General features: G+C 37.8%; 1 long non-coding RNA gene across 1 annotated transcript in view; it reads right to left on the bottom strand.

Moving 5' to 3' along the window:
- Window positions 1-25,870, bottom strand: part of LOC119706315 — a 209,587-nt gene that overhangs the window by 97,747 nt on the left and 85,970 nt on the right. Inside the window, exon 3 of the long non-coding RNA XR_005258504.1 lies at window positions 4,175-4,230. This is a non-coding gene — a long non-coding RNA (uncharacterized LOC119706315). The remainder of the gene's footprint in view (window positions 1-4,174; window positions 4,231-25,870) is intronic.

The following is a 25,870-nucleotide window of genomic DNA, read 5'->3' as shown; positions in this document are numbered from 1 at the left end:
GAAATCTTAAGAGATATAATGATATACTGGAACGATCTTGATTACAGAGTTAATTAGAGAGCAAGTAATTTATTTTTTATTAAAAATTAATAATTCATGCAACTTAATTGTTAGATAATGACAATTTTGTCTGCTATATGTACTTAAAATTATAAAACCTTTATGATTTACAGCTATGATTTCAAGTATTTATTTTACTTAAAATACATGTCAAAGGGTTGCTGTTAAAGTAGCTGTCAAAAATCTAATGCAAATGAAAATATTGCTCATCCAGAACAAAACACAAGCACAATCCTAATAAGTCTGAGTTGCCAAGGCTTCTATTCCTTGCTTTATTATGGAAAGCCACAAAGAATTTTCTAGATTTAATAGTCAGAATAAACCAGGACCATAAGCAGTCAAGAAATTCAGACAGGCCAGTACTCTCAAAGCAGTTGAAGGCTCAAGACAGGAGCTCATGAGCTTTCTTCAGATTTAATTCTGTATGTTTTTTCCTCATGCACATGTAAATAAATGGGAAAATTATTTCTGTTAACTAAATAGCCCATTTAAGCAGAAATGCAATCTGTGTAATACTGTATGCACACTCTCCATCTCAGTCTTCTCAGTACTATTTAGATGTATTCAGTGCTCCAACCTGATAGGAAGAAAGGCTGTTTGTAATCTACACACTATATCAACTTGTCTGCCTGTATTTTTCTGATTTTAAATTCCCAAGAAAATAAATTAATTTCTCAATTTAAGTTTATGACAAAGAGCAATCCCTTTCAGAGCACCTTTTCCCCTTTTCTCTCTTATTTCACTTGTACCAGTCACAGCAGTTGTCACCTGGGAAGAATTTTTGACAAGGGCCTCTGAGTGCTCCATGAGTGGAACTCCACATGGCTAACACTGCCTGCTGAGTTTACAGTACACACCAAGACAAAAGCTGCACACTGGAATGGCCAGGGAACATCACAGTCCTTTCTGAATGAGAATTAAATGGCAATAAAGCAGATGTGCTGACAATCAATATCCAGCAGCATCATCATCAGGATCATGGTGTCATGTTGGACACATTACATCCCATACTGTCTGAATATGATCAGCATAGAAACAATGCAGAATCTATCTACTGAGAAGGAGTTAATGGAATTTCCAACATGAATCATAGGATAATTTGGGTGAGAAGGACCTTTGAAGGTCAAATAGTACAACACTCTTGCAAAGAGGGGCTCTTAACCAGCTCAGGTTGCTCAGAGCCACATCCAACCTGACCTTCAGTGTTTCCAGGGATGGGGCATTCACCACCTATCTGGTCATCCGGTTCCACTGTTTTCACATCTTCATTGTACAAATTTTTTTCTTATATCAGTATCCAATGATAGGACAACAGAAAAAGCACAAAAATGGAAGTGCAAAAAAAAATCTAGTTAAACATAAGAAAGGGTCTTACTGCAAAACTGATCAGATACCACCAGTAACCATCAAACAGGCTGCCCAGAGAGGCTCTGGCTTCTCTGCCACTGGTGGTGTTCCCAACCCAACTGGACACAGTTGTGGGCAACCTGCTTAGTTGATTCTGCTTTGAGCAGGGATTTCCACAAGATAATCTCCAGGGGTCCCTGCCAAACTCAGCCCTCTTGGATTCCATGGTCCGAAATGTTTCTCTCATCTTTGTAACTCCAGCCAGCCTTTTGGCTCTCATACTTCCTTGTGGCATAAATATTTAGGGACATAGTTCAGTTGAGGTTTACGTTGTATCTTCAAAATTACAGAATTTGCCTTGCTGTTCATACCCTATATTTTCTAAGATGCTTCATGTCTTTGGTAACAAAGTCAAGCAATATTGCATTTGTCACACTGCCATGCACTAAGTGACTATTTTAAATTGGTGATGTTCACTGCAGAAAGTGCTAAGATGACTACTTTTTCAGGACTGGAACAGAAAAGAAAAGCACATATTTGCAAGATAAAAAACATGTTAATAGAGGCTTGTTTATGACAACACATAGTATAACTGATGATGAAATAAGCTTGCACATATGGTAAATGAAAATTATACACAAAATCAAAATTCATGTGTGTATCTGTAAAGATAAATTGAGCACTGTGTAAGTCTAGGGATGTTTTTCCTTTCCTTTAGAGAATGTCTACTTTGCTTTGAATGATAACATAATGTAACTAAAAACAGCACTAAAAGCAGTGCTGTTCTGAAAGACCAAGGAGGCAGGAACAAACTTAATGCAGCAGTCTAAAAACCATGACTAAAAGCTTCCTCTTCCCTCCCACCACTGCCATTTAAATTCAGTTAGGACAAGGTGTAGTCTCACATAATGTAATACTGCTTTGCATGAACAGTCTCTCCCTCTTCTTTGTTTCAATAAATACTGAACATGCTTCTGAGCACTGCCCTTTGCTAGTGAGGTCAGGAGTCAAGACAGCAAATAGACTTATGACAATATTTTTTGACAATATTGGGATCAGTAACTTCTTGCAGAGATTTGAATCACAAGTTTTCTCAAAACGTATTTAGTTACCAGTTCTAGATTGTGATAATGAAGAGAAAAACACTTATAAGCATAAAATCCAGCAGCTTGGACATGCTATATGAAGGAAATGAGCCAAATGATGGCTCAATCTACCCAATGCTTGGGAAATGTATACATTAATGCAAGAAGTGTGGGCAAGAAACAAGAGAAGCTGAAGAGGAATACTTAAAAATGAGCATTTAATGACTAGTAGTAAAAAACTTTAGTAAATTACACCTGTTAGTGCAACAGAAAAGGCCACCATGTTCATGCATGACACTTGAGATCCAAATTTGGGAAATTACCTTTGCTGAAGGTCTGGAAATGTGTTAGTGCCCATTGCAGATGACTAAAGCATGAAAATGCAGTGAAAAGAACTTTTGTGAACAAATACCACAACTACCAGGGCACAACCCAAGATATTAATTTACACTACCCAGAAAACCTTTAAAACCAGAATGAATACAGTACAACATGGATTAATCTGTAAATTATAGTGCTGATAAGTTTTAGAGATGCACATGCACATTGAGAAGGCAGAAAAAAATCTGTGCAAAGACTGTTGTATACTTAATCAACAAGAAAGGAAGAGAAACAGTTTGGATGAAAATGACCATGGTATGGCAAGAGCTAATGAAACTTGGGGAAGAAAGGGGGCTGGATAGCAGGATAGTAACAAATAGACTCTAAGAAAAGAAAGTTCAATAGATTCATCAAATCCTTTGGGAAAACAAGCAATGACTGGAAAAAAAATTATGAAGAGTTGCAGTTCCACAAAAATTACCTATCCCAATATAGAAGTTGAAAATAACTACATCAGAAGCTCGTCACCAGTGTCAAGGCAAAGTAGGAAGCACAAAGAAAGTGGAAATAGGTTATACTAAAAATATAGGAGGAGTACGTAAAAGAAAATTAGGAATGTTAAAGCATAGGTTGGAAAGAAGCCAGCAAAAGATTCAAAGACAACAAGAAAACATTGCAGATGTTAGGAGTAAGAGGCAGTCTAGTACTGACTGTAGAAGGAGAGCTATCAGAACGCCAGGACACCTCACATGCTGCATGGTATTCTTGCTTTAGAATATTAACTGCAAGCAGGTGGGTAGAACAATTAACACCAGAGAAAAGAGTCTGGAGTGAAGAAAAACAGATTAAAACAAGCCCCACATATTGACTGATGAAGTCACTGAACTAGCTGCAACAAATCAGACATATTAAAATTCATTAGGTATCTGTGAGGAACTGCCAAGCCAAAAATGTAATTTGCAGTATCTGTCATTAAAGGGAATATAGGAACCATAAACCACAGGCTGGGAAGCATACATGAATTACTAAATTTCCCTTCACCCCCTTTATTTGTCACAAGTAACATGGAATCTGAAAAACATGGCTATGCCCAAGAACTGGTATGTTTTGGTCCAGGACATATCATGTCAAACTCATTTTCTCATTTTCTTCTCCAACAGGGCAACAGGTCATTTCAATGAGGAACAAATATTGTGTATATCAATTTTTGTAGAGTTTTTGACATATCATATTCTATTAGTTGAATCAGGGAAGTACAATCATCAGAAACTTAGTGAAGAATAGGTACAAACACGTTTGGGATTACCAGGTTTATGGAATTATTAATAGTGGTTTACTATGAAATGGTAAAAGTTACTCACCAAAGTTACAGAGGCTGATTCATGGGTGTGTTCTATTCAATATTTTCATTATAAACCTAAAGAAAGGAAGAGAGAGTACATTTATTAAATATGCACCTCCCACCAAAATAAGAAATGCCCCATGACATCGGGGGAGGGTCTAGACTTCACAGTGGTCTTGACAGACTGAAAATAAAAATCTGACACTAAATTGCTAAAGATTAAAAACAGACTTAAATTCCTTATTAAGTGAAGCATGAGGCAGAAATGTCACAGCATTACAAACATATAACAAAATTAATGTTATAAATGTTTGTGCCCATTTAGTAAACACATACAACATAAAAACCTACAAAGCACAGTGCACATGCATACAAACATTCATACACCCAATAAACAACGAGAAAAATCCTTGTCACAATGGTTCTCTAGTCACCTTGGGCAAGGCTTCAGCAAGTGTTGCTTCTGTGAAACAAATGAAGCTGTCAGCTGTGCTTTAGCAAAGACATGGACAAACTGAGGTAGATAATCAGAGATTTAGGAAGCATAACAAAAGAAAGAGCAAAAGAGCAGGGAATGCTTCAATTTGATAGTTACAGTAGATAAGTGAAAGATCAAAGGGCTTAAACTACACTAACACCCCAGTTTAGAGACTGAGAAAAATCTCTGGTACTAAGGAAGAAACAGTGAAATTAATTGCCTGGGGTAACCAAGGCATAGTTATCACTGGAGGATTTTATAAACAATTATACAAACATTTGTCAGGAGGTACACAGCTGTAATTTATTCTGCCTTGAGGGTCTCCCTGATTTCTTTTTCCAAGATTCTGCCATCCAGAATAGTCATTAATTTAACAGATAAGGTATTCACACAAAATAAAGGTGTTCTGGTACCAAGCTTCTGCTCCTCCCTAGACAAGTAAATATTTAGCAAGTGCTTTGGCCCCTGACTTGAATGCTGATCATCTCATCTGACACAGATGCTCCAGCTCCTGAATTACCATTGCACTGGGAATCCCAGGTGTTCTCTCATTTGCTTACCCACAGGAAATTTCTGCATCTAAAAGACAACAGACTGATAGGAATTTTGTGCACATTCTTATAGTTAATGAATTTTTCCATAGTTGAAACTATTTAGGCTGTGATTATTTCCTACTTGACTTCATGCAGTTTCCTGCATTCATTTGTATCTCTTGGGATGGGGCAAACATCTCAGTTGGTATGTCCCGAGTTCAGTCAATTTTCTTGGACTTAGCACACTAACTTTGATATAGCTACACATAGATGGGACAAATCCCCAAGTTCAAAAACTGCTAACCTACATTACCTTGCAAAATTAGAAGCATCACAGTCTGACCTTTAACATTTTTAGCTTCCATTTCAGCTCTCATCCAACAGAGATGATAGTTTGACACCTTATTTTATGCATATTCTGATTGTATTAACTATTTTTAGCTGCCGTTTTTAACTGAAGTGTGTGAGTAAGCACATTTTGCCAAACTGCAAAGTTCAGCAATGCTTTTAAAGGCATAAGCTCCTTTGAAGTTTAATGCAGTCTTTTCCCAAGTAATATGATTTCAATCCAAACTCCAAAATATCATTACTTCACTTTGTGTTCTCAAGGCAACAAAGCAGATATTTTTTTTTAAAAAAAACCTAACCCCAAACCCTTCATTACTTCAAACAGCCCTCCTCTATTATGAATGTGATGTTAAATTTTCTGTGATCACCCTATTTTGAGCACACCTAGCAATGACATTCCACCCTTTAGCTAAGAGCATATGGCTTTGACTGCACACAGCTTAGAGCCTTCCATTATTTTAAGTTCCCTGGGAATCTCAGCATTGTAATGTAATGTTTGCTGTGTGCAGGCCAGGCCTTGCTGCTGTGCAGAGATGGCAGGGCTGGATCCTGCAGATGAACTCCTGAGCCCAAACACTGCTGTTCCATGAGCAGGCTGCTCCTCTTCCCTGCTGCAAAGTGGATGCCATGAGCAGGCCTGTTGAGCATATGGAGGCTGATCAAGGGAGGAGAACAGGATTATTCCAAAGAGATGAGGAAAGGCAAATCCAGCACGTAAAATGACTGATGCCAATGAAACCACTGAAATGTGATTGCTGCCCGGGTGGGGGGTTTAGTGAGGAATGATAAAGCGAACAATTCGTGGCAGTGCCAGATCAGTGGTAATAAGGGAACACCAAATGTCAACCCACCAAAAATCCTAAACTATAGAATTTTACTATAGTAATTCTGCATGAGAAAATCACTAAGTGAATACAGAGAAAAATTCACTAATTCTTTAAAACTGATTTTTAAAGGAGAATTTAGACAGACTCAAGTATGAAAACAAAGGTAATTTTATCTTGAGGTTCTCTGTTTGGCAGTCTAAGTCAGAAAATTAATGGCAGTCTTGCAAGAGTGTTCTGCAGTTTAATCAGTCCTGAGATAAACTTTTAACTATAACTAAGATATAGAATAATCTTCCTTGAAAATACTAAACAAAGTAAAATTCCCTTCTTCCGTAGAACTATAAACCTTGTAAATATATTACAGGATGATTTTTTTTAATATTTCATATTGTAATGAAAACAACCATAGAAACTTGAGGTAGTTTTCAAAGTAACTCCTTACTGATTAATTTTACACATATACTGTCATCTATATATGCTGTAAAGAGCTACTGCCAGCAGAAAGAATGCTATTTTACAATACATATAACTCAAAGCAGCATCTTAATTAATTGGGTATCTCCTTTCACCATATATACAGTCACAATTTAAAATTATATGCTTTGTGCTTTTATCTAAAATTTGGTAATGGTAAATCATATAATATAGAAAATATATTTATGCAGGCATGCAACATAAGGACAATTAGAAACACCCTAGTTTGATTTCACACAGCATAATTTTGCCTCCCTAGGCAGTGATTATGTTTTAGTGGTTTCATTAGCTTCAGTCATAGGAGTTGATTATGGTTTTTTAGATTATTCTTCTAAAAATAAATTTCCCTTAAGCAGAAGTACCTTTTTATTACTCTTCACATCTCCGTGTTCTTAAACATTTCATTCTCCCTTAGTCATATTATGCTTTACCTCCAGAAGTATTTTTACTGCCACAACTCTCTGCTTTGCCTGATGAGTGACACAGATGTGCTCTGCCCTGTGGACAGGACAGTCAGGGCAGCAGCCACTGGGGCAGGTAGGATGAGCTGCAGCAGCACTGTGACAGGGTGAGTGGTCTCCAGGCTCTGGCCTTATGCCTGTGTACATCTTCATTGTGGAAATATGGAAAAATGTCATCATTCCAGCCTGCCTCTGCTCAGTCATCTTCTATCCCTGCACACAGAGCAGCCGTGGAGAGGCGCAGCACCAAACCAGACTGGCAGGACCAGTCTGTGCTCGCTGGCCTTCCATGGGAGGAAGCACCAGACACTGAAATTCCTCATGGCATTTTCTGGTAAATAGAATGGTGTTTCCAATAGAAATGCTACTCCAATAGTAATTGAAGGTATAAACAAAAGAATCTGAATATATCCTACAGCATTAACACAAAGAGAAAGGCTTTATTTGCTGGAATGACACACCTCTGATCAGCATTTTAACTTCTCATGGCTGTGAATTCCTTTACATTAAAGGAAAAGGGAATCATTTCAAGCAAACGTGTGCAGAAAACTCTTCAATTTATGTTACTGTCTGCAAAAATACTGCTTTAAAAAAACTCTTCATCTTCCTGGACATTCTTCATGACATTATTCTTTAATTATCTCAGATGTAAACATTAAAGAAAGGACTAATTAATTAGAAAGCCTTTTGCGCTAGACACCTGATGTCTAGAAAAATTAGTGTTTGTTCTTTAGAAGGTCTGGGAACTGATGAAAGAAGTAATTTGAATTAGCTGCAGATAGTTCGCATTAGTGGATAATTAATTTTCTTCATATTTTGTCCTAGATTTCATTAGGCAACAGTTGTAAACATGTCTGTGCTAGTGAAAGAATGTCAGAATTCAGTTTAGGTTACGACTCCTCAGGAAAAAAAAATAGTGCAACAGCAAGCATAATCAGCAAGCAAAACCAGAAAGAAGAAACTTATTGAGAATTCAAAGCATTATTTTGTAGCTGTTTAAATAACTTCTATTGGAAGTTAAGGGAATACAATCCTCATCTCTGAAGGTAATCTAAGACCTATGGGAGTTCCAAAGAGCAAAGGCAATATTCTGGTAATTTAGCCTGATAGCTATGATAATGAAATAACAGGAGTCATAGTCTTAAAACACAGGATAGGACTACATTTTCTTTACTTCTGTATTTTTACTTTTAATGTTTAATGTAAGAATTTATATTACCAAGACATTTCTGCATTAAGGATTTTTTTTCATTTTCTTATTTATGTGCAGAGAGTTAAATTTTGTCTAATAAAAATTACTTAATATTACATAGAATATTTGCAACAAACATGCTTAATTTTTATCTTGAAGACAGGCACTATGAGAGATATGTTCTGATTGTGACAAAAACTGAAAATGGGGTTGCCACCATACATCTTGTGGGAGAAATGTGATTAAAATATATCCTATCCAAGCATTATCTCAGTGAGTGATAGTTGGGATACAGAACTACTGATAACTCATATTTAATTCCAAATTATCTAGCTGCTGACAACACTAGCAACAGCACCTGCCCTCATTTAACTGCCATCCACAGAAATCACCTTAATGTGTAAATCAGCAGATGAAACCCTGCACTGTGCAAGTTTAACTGATTGTCGTGTGTGGAGATGGGGATGAAGGATAAAGGAGAAGTTGTATTGTTGCTTACATCAATGAGAAGGTAGAGCAAGAAGTGATAAAGCATTTACTGATCAATCATTGCGTAAAACTTAAGTCGTATAAAATTTTCTTGGGAAAAAGGCAAAGGATTTGCCTTTTTTTTTTTTTGCTAATGTCACTGGGTTAGACTTAGGCTTATATTCAAAGATTTTCTGGCTCTCGGCCTCCAGGTCACTTTTATGGATGCCTTGGGCCTCCACATCATGAAGAGGAGGATTTTACAGATTACCTTGTCTCACACCAGCCATCCAAACAAACACTATTGCTCGTGTTTTTAAATGCCTGTCAAGATTCAGCGCAGTACTGGCTAGACTCAGTTTCAGACCTGGAATTCTGCTTCTCGTTGGTTTGAAAGAATTGTGCTCAAAAAGTCTCAGACATCTACTACATATGGAAACATCAAAGCTGCAAAACAGAACTTACTTAAAAGCAGCTCATTCATTAACAATTGCATTAGGAAAGAAACTTTTTCTACCAGGAGAAGCTAGACTGACCCAAAGAAAGATAAGTAAGAAGATTTGCTTTGAAAGAATATTATTCTTACAAATCTGAAGGACAGGGGAAGTTCTGCAGATTCCTGCAGATATATGGAAATCATTTTAAAAGAATTACAATGTCTTCTTGAAGGGTAATTATGCTGACATTGGAACAGCAAGTGTAGCTTTCTGTGCCTACACAACATCTGTCTCAGGCACTGAAATAGCCATATTGAAAACAACAGAATGCAGCTGCCTTCAGAAATAAAATCAAAACCAAACTATTTACAATATTGTCTACTTTATCTAATCAAACTCAAATAAAAAATGTGATTTCAACTTAATTGATCTTCATTGCACAGTGGTTTCGATAAAATTGTGCAGGCCTCATATTCTAATGAAATAAACCACCTAACAGCTGTTAACACTGACACTTTGGTTTTCTCAGCACACCATATTAAAAAAACAAAAAAAGATGGAAAAGGTAATTAGTGTGATTTATTAGAAAACTGATTTTAGTGAAAATATAGGCGCTTTTTAAATGCCAACATAATTTAATATGCCAAGTAAGGTTTGGAATAAGTAACATGACACTACTTCCAGTGAAATCTGGTATAAGATTTTCACAACCTTTATTAAGTCAGCTTTAAGCCACAGAAGGTGGACTACACCAGAAGATTAAATCAGATATAAATGCAGCCTTACAGTTTGCAAGAAGACGCTGGGAGAAACTGGGCTGCAAAGCCACACTATTGCTGTGAATCGTTTTGACCTGGTCTAGGTCAAATCTCTCACTCCAAGAAAAACTTTTTGACACAACTCTTGGAACTTGCACAAATCTCCTCCAAACTTCACCCAGTCATATTATGCCAATAAAAAGGAGAAAGTTATCAGATTTGTATGCTTGTTTTAATGATGCTCCTGTGATTTAAACTTGACATTAATTGGTTTAATTTTTCTTGAGCAGAACCTTAAGAAGGACAGTACAAATTCTTTTGAGGGGAAGGACCAATTCTTCAGAATTAGATTAATCCTCTTATTTAAATGTCTTGCAAATATTTAAGGAAAATACATTGTAGTCTTTTCAGGGAGGGGATAGAAAAATGTGTTGATAGCAGATATGTTTTCCACTCTGCATTTTTCAATTCTTTCTGGACTCTACAGTTTCTGCCTAACTGGGTTCAAGATTATTGACAACTTTACTAGATTTAAAGGGTAAGCCTCTAACAGATGCAGGGCCACAACTACATACATACATACATATATATATATATATATATATATATATATATATATATATATATATATAATGTGCTAAGAATTTTATCTATCTCTAAAAACATAACTTTTTTAATTATTTGGATTTTAAAGAAAGGAAATTTGGACTGGAAAAACAAAACATTCAAATTGTCAATGTTCTTGATCACATTTTTCAGAATACATAAGGTTTTCACATAAAAATAAATATGTTTGGATGAAATTTATTTTGCATAATTTCCTTTAATTTTTAACCAGCTGTGCATTTGTCATAGCTGACTTTATTAGCTGATTTGGCATTAGTTATCTTTTTTTAATCATACCACCTTAATTTGGCATACTTGTCATTATTATTACTTGAGACATTTTTTCAGCTTCCAGAATATTTTGTTCACATCATTCCATGAAATGCAAATTATTTTTATGGCTTTGTCTTTGCATCAGTATAGACTTCTGAGGAATACTGACTTTCATTGATATAAGACATTATTTTTTTACTAAGAGATGAAGATGCTTTGTGATGATGATGCCTCAGGTTTTAATTTTTATATTTTTCAGGTTCTGTGCTGCTTTAATGTGTGGGTCTGGGCTTCATATTAGGGGATGGTGAGTTCTCTTCGAAGGGTAGGGAGACAAAACAGTTCCTTCTCTAGCTGGGACCAAGGACAAATGATCCAAATCTCAGGCCCAAGAGTATAAGCAACATGGACTGAAGAGAGAAAAACAAGGATGGCACTTCATGGGCTAAAGCTGCAATTGGACAATGAACTCCAATACGCAAATGGACCAAAACTTTTACAAGTGAGAGACCCCATGACCTGTCATGCTTTTTGTGACCATTTTGGTTCACCTTGGGTGTAGCCCTGGCTGGGCTCTTGTGCTGCCCAAAGTGGATCTTTGAGGCTCCTAAAGATCCCTACTTTATTCTTTAGCTCTGCCAAGTCTCTGTTCTAGGCCAGCCTTCACAAGGCATCAATGATTCTAATCCTTCATCCATCATTCTTTGGTAGGCCATAAACATTTTGTCTTCATGATGCCATTTCATTTTTCTCTCTTCATAAGCCCTGGTGTTGAGATCCAATTGAGAGTGAAAATCCTATACAGCTAATTCCAGCGAGTTACTTTTGATTAAATTTTGGACTTCATCATAAGCGATGAGAAAATGAACTGCATTTCAGCTGGGACTTCCAGGAGAATTCAAAGGAATTAGGTACTCAAATATTACTCAGTTTTATGACTCTCTTGTCACCACAGTGCCTTATCCCTGTACTTTGAGCCTTGCCCAGATCACGTTGAGATGACCTGTAAAGATTTGCAGAGATTTCATCAGCCATGAGAGGCTTGAGAGGAGTGTCAGCCTGTGCCTCGTTGGCAGGGCTGGCAGGGCTCCGCTGCGCTCCGGCCGCTCCCACGGGAGCTGGAGCTGCCCGGCAGGACCGGCTCCAGCGCTGGCAGCTGGGGAGGCACCGCAGCAGGCAAGACTTGACCTCTCAAACCGCCAGCAAATTCTCCAGCAGCATAAAACCGACTGCAAACCACCCCTGAGTTTCCTTCGGCTGCTCAGTGAGCGGCGTGTCCCGTGGCCGCTAAGCAGCGCGGTGATTAATGAGCGAGCACCTTGCGCTGCAGAGGTGCCAGCGCCGCGCGGCTCTTCGAGACTGCAGCCCGGTTGCTATGGCTACAGCAAGCTCCCAAAGGATGGCTGCATTTAGCTGGCACATCCCAAACACCCAGAATACTAATGGAATGGAAGAGGCCATCTATCTGCACTGCAATTCAAAGGTGCCTTTTACAAATCTAAAATATTTGCACTTAGTCAACTGCAAATACAATTATCCCATTTCTCAAATATATATATATATATAAACCCAAAGCAACCCTACTGTCTTTACAGAAACCTTTTCTCTCTCTTTGCCCCATAACTAGATTTCATTCTTATTCAATTTTTTTAAAAACTGAGTTTAAATATTGTGGCTTAATAAGTATCCATTTTCCTAAAACTATAATTAAGCAAACAAAGGTAATAAGGATTTCACATTAGCTATATACCAATTTCCTGTGGGGTCAGAAAATACAAAACTGGATTCAAACTGACTTTTCCTCTTTTTGCCAAAGCCTAATTGGCCTTTACAATACAGTTTACAGAATCTGATGTTGCTGAAATTGTGACAGCTACTTAATAATTATCTAACAAAAAAAGGTTTTCCCCTGTGATTTAATTCTGATCTTAGGCCATGGAGGGAGACATTGCCAGTGCAAACGCTGCCTCCACAGATGTAATGCAGGGCTAATTGAATCCTGCTTCATTTCCATGAGATGGCACATTAAACAATTCTCATAATAGGCACCCTTCCAGCTAAAGGACCCCTGAAGTTCAGACAACATCCATAGACAGGTGAGATTCATGAACACTGGGATGATGAAATCACCTTACCAGTAAATCCAAAAAGTCTGCAAGACTGACATTAAATTATGGAAGTGGCCAAGTACCCATTTCCATGTCAGATTTTTTTTATGCATGTTCCCAGACATTTCTCTTTTACTTGGTTTTCACACATGTGGAAATCATAGCAGCATTTCTCACAGTTCACATATCAGGACTGCAGTGGAAAACATAATCTGAAACCATAGTTCTAACCATAAAAAAATTTAAATATCTCCTGTTCATATATATAACCCAACATTGGAAGAAAAGCTTCCATCACTTTCCATTCACTTCACATTGGATCAGATTTTCAGCCACTGATATCAACACATGCATAACTTCTTAGTTATACATGGGAAAAAAGGGTCCCTCCATCAAAACAGAGAGATTGTTGACAGAAAGATGAATCCTAGGCATAAGGGAGCTTGTGTAAGATCCTGAGTAACCTCCATTTAGATTTACAGTCTGTATTGATTAACATGTACCGACAGAAACCATGCAATGTGTAAAGAGAGGTATCTGGAGAAAACAGGAGTTATGTTTTGAAGTATTTTCTACTCTGTCTCTTTTCATGAAGAGTTGAGTGAATTGATTATACTGAATTGTTGAGGCAAGCAGAAAAATACAGAGCAAGAAAAAACAGTGATCTGTAAATAATCTATTACATAGGCAGCTTCTGAAGAAAGAGGCTTTAAAGTTTGATATTTGTCAAAATCCACTGTGCAAAGATTATTAAAGTTCATAATCCTAAAATCTCTTAGTGACTAACAAAGCAGAGTGTTCATGATTGTTAACATCACCCCCAAATCCTACAGATACTGTGTGGAGGGTAAATTTATATCATAAATAATGCTTCAACTTTTCCAAAGACATCAGTGAAGGTGTATAGCAAGAGTAGCACTGGTCAGTAGACTCTGTCTTGAGCTATAAGACAGGTGTGGTGAGGTGCAGGGATGGACATGCAGAAAGTGAAGAAAACTCCCTGTAGATATGCAGGATCTTCTGAATGTGTCTGTGTTTAAGAATTCTTCACTGCCTGAATTCACAGAGCTCAGGAAGGGAATGGAACATTTGGCTTTTCTTACCAAGGTGCACATACAGTGAAACTAATGGAAGCCTTCCTCTAAATTCACTGAAGAACAGACAGCTGTCTGTTTTTGGTTTAAAGCTAATAATTTTTTAAACACCTGTCCATTTTAACAAAACATTTGTATTCCTTTTTTATTTTTTCCAAACTGATGAGGGGCATGAAACAATACTCTAACTTCCAATCACACAAACAGCCTCTGGTGCAGCGACAGCTGCTATGGCATTTTCCCAAAAGCACTGCAAATGGCTCTACATTTTAACTGTTCTTGAGGAGCTTGGAGCCCAGCTTTAATGGCAAAAGCAATGGGTAAGAACTCATATTCCTACCAAGAAGTGTGGTCCTTCTGCAAGTCTCTCTTAGCTCTTCTCAAAGGTAGTCAGTGATACTAATCTGCCTCAAGTCAAATTAAGTGAATAAAACAGCCCCTGTAGGTATTTTGCTTTAATTCAGGTGAAAAGTGTCCTTCACAACTTATCTTATTCTATTACCCTGTCGTACAGACAGACCTAACCAAGGTTCTCCTCTCAATCCAAAAGTGCCTTAGGACAGTATCATTCCAAATAACTTATCAGGAACCAGAACCACAAGGCCTCATCTCTGGGGAATTTACTACAAGGAAAAGTGAACAATAAGAAATAATTCCACATCAATTCCTGTAGTTGACTCTTTCACAGATTGTGCATAGACCTGTAAGCACATAATATTTCCTGTTTTGTAGATCTCATTCTGTCATGATCTGGTTAATAGAGTTCTCAGAAATGCCTCTGCCCAAATAAAGGAGACCAAATTCTAAGAATTACCCAACTTGGGACCAATGAACACTGACCCAATTTGATTCTACAAGTTTTGGCTGTATAAAAGATCAGAAAAATCTAGTAAAAGCCATGTGTCATGGAATGATTCTCTCTGCAGCACACCCAGGCTATTCTGTGGGACATCCTGGCAAGAACAACATCCTAGCTAGATAATTAAGCAATGCCTTGGCTCTCTGTTAAAAATGTTTTTGGAGTTTTTGCTTTTGCCACAGTTTTGGTGGCATAAAGGAAGAAATTTTGAAAAAAGTCCTTAAGTCCTGCAGGAAACCTGTAAATTTCTACATCCTTTTTTTCCTTTTCTTAGAGCAAGTTCATGCAAGTCTACTTATGTCTATGTATGTATTAATGGCTGTGAGGTTTTCCTCAAGATGCAAATCTGACTCAGTTCACTTAAAGTATCTACTATTTTCCTCTGTTCTGAGGACCTGAGAGCAGGGAAAGGGAAAAGTTTATCAGGTATTTTTTATAAGCTTCTGTACACACTATAATTAAAATTAGAAAGGAAAATAAATTAATACTTAGCATTATTCCTTAGTAACACATGTGTTTGACTTAATGAAACAGAGAAAAATTATCCTTTCAGTTAACAACCAAAAAAAAAACATTCTGTATGAAGGATTTTCTTGAACAACTCTTCAAGCATTAATTGATAGACTGAGGCTTACTTGCTGTAATTGTCTGTTTCAAGAATTACATATGTGACTCCTGAGAGTGGTTTATTGGAGGCTATCCCAAACCAGCATCTGTCCACAGCACTGGAAAAATTGGACTTCCCTATTTGTGCCAGATATTTCACCATATTTCACACAGAAGAGGGAAAACCCCATTCATATTGCCAAGAATTTCTCCATGGTATTGTTCTCAGCAAAGGAATAAAGAATTCTGTTTTTTGAGTGTTCCAAAACCCACACTCTGTCCAAAACCACCCAAACCACCATTCCTGTTGTTCAATTTCAAAATCATCATACAAAATGGGAAGAATTCAGGGGCTCAGCTGATACCAACTGGAATAGCTGTTTTATATGTGAAATTCTGAAAGCAAATAAAAGAGAGCTGGAAAAACTTTTTTTTAATGTGTTTTCCTGCAACCAGAGTTTAATTGTGCTAGTCTTGAGCAAAGTAAACTACTTGCTAGAAAGATTATTCCCAAACATCATACTTTTAACTGCAATTTCGTTTGCTTGAGGGTTGGCTACGTTGCAGAGATGAGGGGAAGTGTTTCCAGAACGTGTATGAAAACCTTTAAGCAAAGTAGCCTCCTGCCAGACCCCAGACACCAGGCCAGTTAGAAGTTTGCCAGGGTGTGGGCACATCAAGGGACACTGAAGATGGTGCCTTGGGGTTTTCTGTTTCCTTGTGGTCTGCTCTATGCCCAGGGATGGTTGCTGTACTTGGAGGTGGGTCTGGGGCAGGAGGAGTCTTGGGGCTCTGGCAGGGGCACTCCCTGTCATGGTGCCAGGTAGGCTGGGCTCTCTGTTGCTTAGCTAGCTTGGTTTTTTGTTAGCTTAGGCAAGTTTTTCTCCCTTTCCCTGGCCCTGGAGACTGTGGCAACAATCCTTTGGGGCCTTCTTTTCCTGAGCTGTCTGGTTTGGATTGGCCCAAGGCCAGAGAGGACTATCCACAGGAGAAGAGGGGAACCACTGGGGAGCCAAGTGGCTGCTCCATCCTGGCTCCAGACCTCAGAAAAGCCAACCCAGCCAAAGAAAGGACCCTAAATCCACCAGCTTCATCTGCTGTGAAGAGGAGACCAACATCAGAGATTCACTATGCTCCTGTCTGTTTTTTTTCCCAAGCTCATGGGCAAACCTTTGTTTTTTAATTCCCTGAGACAAAAACCCTTGCCATTTTTCCCATGCCATGTGGACATTTTGTCAATAAATGGTTATTTGTTTGTTTTTTTTTTTCACTTTCATCCACTAGTATTAATTTTCTCATTAGCAGAAAGGGATTGTTGGAACCCCTGTTTTTTGTTAGAGGAAACACTCATTCCAGAGTGTTCCTCTCCTGAACTTGTCTCTAAACTGAGACAGATGGCATTAGCACAAGAAATGGTTAATTTCACCAGGTTCACTCTTTAGAAATGCCTGATCTTCATCTCCTACCTGGAGTCTTTAGATACTCTGCTACTCTTTAAAAAATAAAATGGTTCTGACCTTGAATATTTTATTAAAAACCAAACCAACAAACACTTGAATCACACTCTGGTTGGCAATCACTTCCTTCCCTCTGCCACCCAGCTGTGCACTTTATTGTTGAAATTATAACCTGAAGGTCTGTTAAATATACAGCAGTGTACAAATGCCTGCTAAGCAGTGGGATGTAATATTCTGGGGAATTAAGGTAGCTACCAATAATAAGTAAAACAAACAGTGTTCAATCATTGTTGTCCCTTGTGTTCCTAAGTTATAGGGCAGATACAGTTATTAGTGCAGCACAGCACAGGGAATTCTCAGCTAATAAAAATTCACAAAGGCCTTAGGTGAAGTTTGTGGAAACATGACTGAATTTGCACTGCTGCCCCAGCTGAAGGTGATATAGGTAAGAGCCTGCTAATACATAGCTGAAAAACTAATTTAAATATACAGGGACGTTTTCACAGGTATCACTTTTTCAACACCTTTATCATTTTTCTTGCCCATCAGCTGCCTTTTTTCCTACTCCAGTTGAATACTGCCAGTATTCAAGAGGAACATAGGCCAAACTCATTAATATTCATCAGTTCATATTTTCTCCCATTCTTCACAAGTTCAAAGGATACTGGAACAACCAACTGAAGGCTATACCCAGAGGCTAACATCTCTATTTATCTTCATGTTTCATTGGAAGATAGACACAAAATGAATAATACTTTGTCCTCAGTCACAAACCTTCATAAACTGTGGTAATTAAAACCTTTGAATTTTCTTGAAGTTTAGAAGATGCTCAGACTTGGTTGTAAAAAAGAATCAAAGTGGCCACCTTGGTGGGAGGCCTCAGAAGCCTTCAATTCCTCTTTTGCAGCACCTCTAAGGTTCTTAAGAGCCATGCACCTCATACAAATTATCAGGCATATGACACTTTCAGGTGTGACTATGACAGGTGTGACACTTCCACAGTAAAGTGGAATTTACTTTAGTAAATTCACTTTAAAGATGCTGCAGCTCTGGAGGTCCTGACTTTGTAGTTCACTTCTTTAAAAGGCAATTCACTAACCTCATCCATAGCTAAGAAAACAGACAACTGTGATCCTTCTCTTCCCCCTAGATTCACAAATAAAGTGACTGAGAAGTCCTACAAAGTTGCTGCAAGCAAAATTAAGAACATTATCTAGGTCACTAACATGACAGGGCCAACTCATACATTCAGCTCTCACTGTCTTTCAGCTCACCAGAGGACTAATAACAGGGAATTTTGCTAGAAGCTGTAAGCTCATCAGTTGCAGATGTCACAAAGAAACCTGGGCATATTAGTCACCAGTCTAGGTGACAGGATGAGCCACAGGATGAGCCACCAATGGGATAAAATTGTGAAAAAAGTAAATGAGCAGTTAGAGACAATTGAAACAGGCATTTCCAGGAGAGACTGAAAAACATTAATCTTTGTCATTATTATGTTATTCATACTTTTAAAAGTTAAGTGAGACTGAAACATACAAAAGGAAAAAAGCTACTGGCAAAAGAATGAAGAAACTATTACATGAGAAGAGTGAACAGCTCATCAGAGGATATGACTGTTCTCTATAAATGCACTTCTCAATAAAGATTAGGCATTTAAGAGAATAATTTAAGCTAAAGGTTAAAGTAGGTAGATGAAGAAATGCATATGAACTGAATTCTCTCAGACTGGAAACTAGAAGGTTTCTACCCTTCAGAACAATGACATCCCTGAATAGTTTTCCAAGTACAGCAGCTAAGACAAAAATCCTAAATAATGTAAAGTTTGATTTGAAGTTTATGAAACAGCAATACTTGCATGATTTATTGATCCATGAAGCTTTTTCCAACCCTTGTTTCCTAATATGCTTCTTCCAGAAGCAAGATACAGAGCTAGGAGGCTTAATGCCTACCATGTATCTGTTGCATCACAAACACAGCATCTCACAGCCCCCAGAGAATACAGCCACCTCTTTCATGCAGAAATAACACTGCCAATACAAATCAAACACTGCTGCAGCTGCTGGGTTCAGACCTCTATCACCGAATCTAAGAAAAAAATAAAGAAAAAAGACTGATAGTCCAGTTTTCCCTAACATATTCAGATTACAATTGATATTTTGTTTAATATCTATTTTATTGAGCTCAGCAAACCTAAAGCAGCCTTTATAGACGAGGCTAAATTTTAGATGCCATTTACAGAAGGTTATAGATATAATTATTTTCTGAAGTCAGAGTAAGATGGTGTTTCTCTAGACTCAAAAAAGGGCTGAGCCTGTGTCAGCAAACTAATATTTCCAGCAATTAGTCCTATTCTTATCCCTAGACACAGTTAAAAGAGCAGTCAAACCTTAATTCAGCTCTTGGTATTGAGACAATCTGCCTGTGTTTTCACTTTTACATTGAGCTGAATGGCCAGAGATGTCCCTTACTACCAGCTTCATGGTATGCTTTGCACTAATGGTCACCCAGAACAGAAAGTTTAGGATAGAACCTAATCCTGAGTCACCTGATTTATAAATTCTTGATTTGCACAAGGGTTTATTTACCATCTTGCACATGGGGAATACAGGCTACCACAGGAGCCCCAGCATAACTCAAAACCAAGATAGTTAACAGCTCTAAAACATATTAGCACTATGCAGCAAGCAAAAAGCCCTGAAGGATTTTTCTAGTAAGCTTTGAAGTCTGATAGATTGTCTTGCTTAACCAATAGAAAACAACTTGGAAAACTGAAAAGCCAGATAAGGGACATAGTTATCTTTATCCCTGCCACAGTCCTCTTAATTTTTCTCTAACCATGGGCCCATTCTGCTCCCATACTGTGTCTTCCAACTCAGCCACCAGATAGTCTAAATTCCAGGTCGGTAAAAGAATTGTTCTCAAGCTTTTCTAAGCTCATGTTAAATCCCATCCACTTGCAGTCTAGCAACAAGGAGAAAAAAATTCAGTGAGCCCCTAGTGCAGTGACTCAATGTGAAATTCCAGTCTCCTATCACCTCTGAAATCCCCTAGCTTCTTCTCATTATTCCTTTTAATACCTTCTATATGGAATACTAGTCATTTGCTTCATTGCAAATATCTCCTCCTTCCAGGCAGAAGATTAGAAGAGTCTGCACGTGCTTAGCACGAGTAACTGTACTGGGGTAAACTCTTATCAGGATGCAGAGGCTTTATGATCAGTAGTTCAAATGTGCAATCAGTGCCCCATGTGAGGAGGTCTTCAGCTCAGAACCTTCCTGACTCCATAACAGTTTGAAGAGTAAGTTTAACAGGTTAAATAGCACAGTTGTATTCACAGTTCTATTCTGTCCTCACCCTGAATGTTCTTTTGCTGTATGCTAAATGACTGCAGCTTAAAAACCAGACCAAAAACCCCACACAAATACAAAACCCCAGGGAAAGTGCTGGCAAACTCCAGTCCACAGGCATATCAAGCATCTGCACAAGAGTATTATGCACAAAGAGATAGGTCAATACTCAGTTCACACAGGCAGAAGCACAGGCTTGCATTAGAAGGTTACTGCCCTTGTGTTCTATCAGCCAAGGAGTGAGCACAGCCACTGATGGACATTTCTGTACACAGCACTGCAGAATACTGCATCCTGCTTTCCAGGTAAATAGCTAAAATTTCTCTACAGCTTTCTACACAAGACCCTATTCTTGTACTGGTTCCTAGGTTTTCTACTCAGGTGAATCAGCCTGTGAAAATTTGAAACTCAGACAAAACCAAGGTTTATCTGTCACTCCTCTCTGCTTTTCTTACACAAGAAGGCCCCAAACAGAACTACCAGGGTGGAGATGGCGAACTAATCACATCTCCAGGGAATTGCAATTCCTGAAGGCACTTCACACTTCCTGAGCTTCAACTTCAACAGCTGTAATTAGTTTGCAATAATTGGACCTTGGCAGTGCTTATTTCTTAAATGTCTGCCATATCTAAACATGCCAAAACCAGAAGTCATTTAGCACTCGAGTTATAGGATATTAATATCTGTCCCAATATTGTTTACCTCTTCTGCAGTAAAAGCATTGGGTTTTGACTTCATAACAGCTCAGACTGTTCAAACCCCAAAGGACTGGATTTAAAATCTTCATATGAAGTAGCAGGAGCCTTTTTTTCTCTTGGGTCCCTTGGAATATGATGGCAAGTTGAAGGTTTTGGGGATTTTTCCCTCTTGTTAACCTCTGGACTAAAGCAGTTTTAATTGCTGCACGCCGTAAAAATGATCTACATGAAGAAAAGTGTGTTCCCCAATACTCCTCCTTCCCTCAGAACACTTCCTGCAGCTAGCTCTCATTAGCACACCACCACCATCAAAAAGCAAAGGCTCAACAAAGCAGAGATCTACTTAAAGAGACATTCATAAAGACTGGTTAACTGAACACCTACAAGAGAATATTCTTGAATTATTTGTGCTATTAGCTGGTACCTTCTGTCCAAACTAAACGATCCACTCCAGATCATCTTCCTTGTAGCAGAGGTAAAATATTTTTTGTCTCTGCAAATGTTCGCTTTCTTGATGTTTTCTTTAGAAAACAAACAGTGCATTAAAACCAGTGGATTATCATTATTTATTTCCTTTTGAAAGAGATGTTCATACATAGTCAGAAACAGTGCTGAAAGATTCCATCTATTCATGGACAAACAACCTCTCCCTTCCATTTGACATAATTTTATTGTGCCCAACAACACTGTCCTTTCTTAACAACTTAAATTCTTGCTTGCATACACACTGCTTTAATCCACCTATGTGAATTTTAAATTATTGGTCTATATTAAGACATCATGACAGCCTGGCAGACAACTGAGGTAAGTTAGATGCAAATGAACAATTTGCAAACTGACATAAAGAACAGAGCTTCAAAATAGCCGAGAAGATGACTAACAGCTCTCAAAATCAGCCAATTTTTTAGCTGCAGGATTAAAGGCCCAAACTTCTCATTCTCAGATCTCCAGTTAGAGACCAGAATCTTGGGATACCACAAGACAGACAGGATGAAGAACGTGAGATCTCAACCACGCCATATTTTCAGTTCTCAAATACATCTATTTTTTTTCCAGCTTTGTAAAGACATTTATTTCATACCTTCCATAGAGATGAAAATACCCAATATATTCATCTTTATTAATTATGTTTTATTCATCATTTAACCAAATTCTATGGTGCTCACTGCACAAGTCTTGCTGGGTTTACTAACTCCATATATTACTCCAAAGGTTACCATATATAATATAATAAATATTTCCAAACACTTAACCTCCTGCTTTTCTCTGTGAACTGCATTCCATAAGTACAAAATATCACCAAGTAAAAACTGATGGTTATGTTTCCATCACAAAATCAAATTCCTTGCCTGAGACCTCAGTTTCCACATTTTCAAGACAGCCTAAAAAAGTAATTGCACATATATCTTGCAAACAAAGTACAAGCAAAAATGTAAAAGAAGTAACTTGTCAGGTTATTCAAGAAAAACAGGGGGAAAAAAAGAAAAAAGAGAGTAACCACTGATCAGCTTTTTCTTAGCAGGTTGAATTTGAGCCCCTCAAGGACCTCAGACTTTCCAGGCCCCTGGAAGAACAGCTCTTGTTGCAGTTACTAAGCAAGGAAGATTCTAATGGACTTTTGATGAAATCTTAATGAAGATTCAACATGAAAACAATACAGAAAGACATCTTTTCTTAGTATATTTTTTGCTCTAGTAGCTTTGGCCAAGCAGGAGCAGTCTTTGAATTAAATATGCACATTGATGATGTACTGCATGGTTTCTTATTTTGTTTCGCTTTTAAGAAACTAAACAAGGACTAGAAAAGAAGAAATAATCATTGGGCCACACTTCTGAAAGCAAAAAATAAAGAAATGAGCTATAAATTGATTTTAACTGAAATGCAACACAGTTACAGATGGATATTTCTCTATAAGAATACCTCACTATTTAATCAGTCAACAGTCTCTCACCTTGAAGCACAAACTAGAATTTTTTCGTGTTCCAACATTGCTGAACAACATGAAAGACATTACAGACTCTAGGTGGGTAAATATGAAAATTTTCTATCTCAGTTAATGTTTTCCATTGTCTATGATGAAAAACACATTAAATTTTGCCTATTCATGTCCAATATAACAAAACCCTTTGTTTTTATTAATGCCATATGTTAAGACAATCACAACCAGTCACAGATCACATCTCTTCAAGGCTTTCCAACGTCCCATCTGATCACCCTACTCCCTGCAGTGATGGCAGCTCTGCCTGAGCAGGCACAGGAGCTTAACCGCTGCAGCCTCCTACCAATTCCTTCACTTGGATCCTCACAGCCCTCAGCCCCCTGGGCTTTGTGGAACAAGTGCTGTGTCTCAGTTGTTATGTGTGTGAAAGGCAATATACAAACTTCCTTTGTGTTACGTGGACCCTGGAGGATTTTTTATCTGTTTGAGCACTGGAAACAGCCTCCAACTGCCTGGGTAAGGCCTCTTCCAGAGGGCAGGGCAACATGCACACTACTGAGAGCCTGACTTCTTGCTAAGAATTTGTTCTTCCATAAAACACTTGTGATTTTGCACTGCAAGCTGATAAGCAAACTAGCTGAGTGAGGCAAAACTTGTGTTACTCCAAGTGCTGAACATCAGGCCCTCCCTCCGTGCAAACGCAGGGAGAACCCCGTGGGACTGCCCATCTCCCTGCACGGTGCCTTGTGCAGAGCTGTGCCTGCAGCTCCAGCTGCTGTAGTGCAGGGCAAGACAAATGAACACATGTGGTGAATAATAATGTTGTATTTTGTAACCCATGGGTTAGAAACAAGCACTGCTACAAACCAGAGATCTTTTGGGCAGATGTTGCTGTGCACTGTTACACGAGAGAGTTTGACTGGAGGTGATGAGTTCTGAACCCTGCTCAAATTTCAGAAGTAATTCAGAAGTAATAATTTTAAACAGAACTTAGAAAAGATACTGGCACTAATGCCTTAACTTTTACAGAAAGGGAAAGAGGGGAACACGGGGAGTATCGCTGTGTACAAGGAAAAACTTGTGACTACTTGATGTCTTGTTTCGGTAATGAAAACTGTAAGAGCAGAATAGTTCTCTACTTCATTGTGCCATGTACAGATAATTTTTCTAACACAAAAAGGATGTAAAAAGCTGCTGAATGGGAACAACTTGACCCAGACTTTGCCAAGGAACACTGCACCATACAAAAGAGAAAAATAGCAGGAGTTTGGCAAAGACATTTAAATGATCCCAACGGTTTCAACAGTCACTCTTAACTACCATGGTGTATTCCAAAAACACATTCCACTTGGCAGTGCTCTTCATCTCTCAATCATCTCTGAATTTGATGAAAATATTTCAATCACTTGTGGTGATTGGTGCTATTGTATTCTGTGTAGCTACATATAACCTAATTACATGAATATTTATTATCTTAAGTGTGACCTTTATGTAGCTTATTTCAGGCAGAGTAATTTTAAATAGCTGCTGGTACTTTCCAGGTATTTCATTATATACAGAATGTTCTTATATCTATAACTAGCCAGGGACCAAAGCTAGAAGACAGTTAAATTTAAAGGTTTGGGGTTTTTTGGTTGGTTTTTTTTGTTTGTTTGTTTGTTTGGGGTTTTTTGTGTGGGTTTTTTTTGTGGTTTGTTTTGTTTTGTTTTTTTTTTTAACTGAGCATGCAAACAGATTTTTAATTTCTTCAGGTTACTTATATGCAGTACAAAGAAACAGCTAAAAATTCAAGAACCTCAGAAGGCTACTGTATTTCTCCCCATAAAAGAAATGGGGAAAACAAAGCCTAATTATTACAATTGTCATTTTAGGTACAAATTCTGTAGAGTATAACTAATAGACAGCCATTTGGCTTTGAAATTTAGGAAAAAAAAATCAGAGTCTCAAATGCTTATTCCTCATATATTCCTAACAAATGAAGTACAATTTTAGAAGTATTCCACAAAACATTTAAACTCTACCTAAAATAATGGTAAGCTGTTTACCCCCAAAATAATATAATTTCTGTCTATTAAAAGTATTATTTTAATGCATCATAAAAAGGTAAAAAACAACAGAGAAAAACACATATTTCCTTGGCTACTGAGAATGCATAGTAATGTAAATATAAAATATTAAAATATGAGTAGATCCTTTTTTTTTGATTATATGTATTTCAGAAAGAGCTGCATCAGACCAGCTGGCATTGGGCAACCACTGATTCCAAAAAAATTTCCATTCCAAAGGTGATTCCACATCACCTTTGAATGGAAAAGCGAAAAAAAGAAACAAACAAGCAATCCAACCAGCAGTGATGAACACCAGTGTACCACTGGAGATACACAACAGGGATTCAGGCTTACTGATGTGAACAAGAAATTTTCACATGAAGAAGTACAACATATCACTTCTGTCTGGAACTGAAAACAAATGCTTAAAAAGGACAAGATCACTTTAATGTTTCCATAACACAAACCTAATCACATCAGCTTTATCACAAAAAAGAGAAAACTGGAAAAGAGGAAATTGAGGTGAATAGGAAGCTTGCTTTGACTTTGTGATGTACATAAAGTAATTAAATTCCTATGTCAAGGCATCTGTATATACATACCACAGTCAGAAAGAGAATAATGATAAGCAAAGGTGAATTCTCTGCCTTTAGAAAGCTCCAGTTTTGGGAGAGCAAGGCCTGCAAACCACAAAGCATTTG

This window comes from Motacilla alba, chromosome 13 (assembly GCF_015832195.1).
Source record: "Motacilla alba alba isolate MOTALB_02 chromosome 13, Motacilla_alba_V1.0_pri, whole genome shotgun sequence".
NCBI classification, from domain to species: domain Eukaryota; kingdom Metazoa; phylum Chordata; class Aves; order Passeriformes; family Motacillidae; genus Motacilla; species Motacilla alba.
The sequence above is the reverse complement of the archived record's forward strand: the minus strand, read 5'-3'. Positions and strand labels throughout refer to the sequence as shown.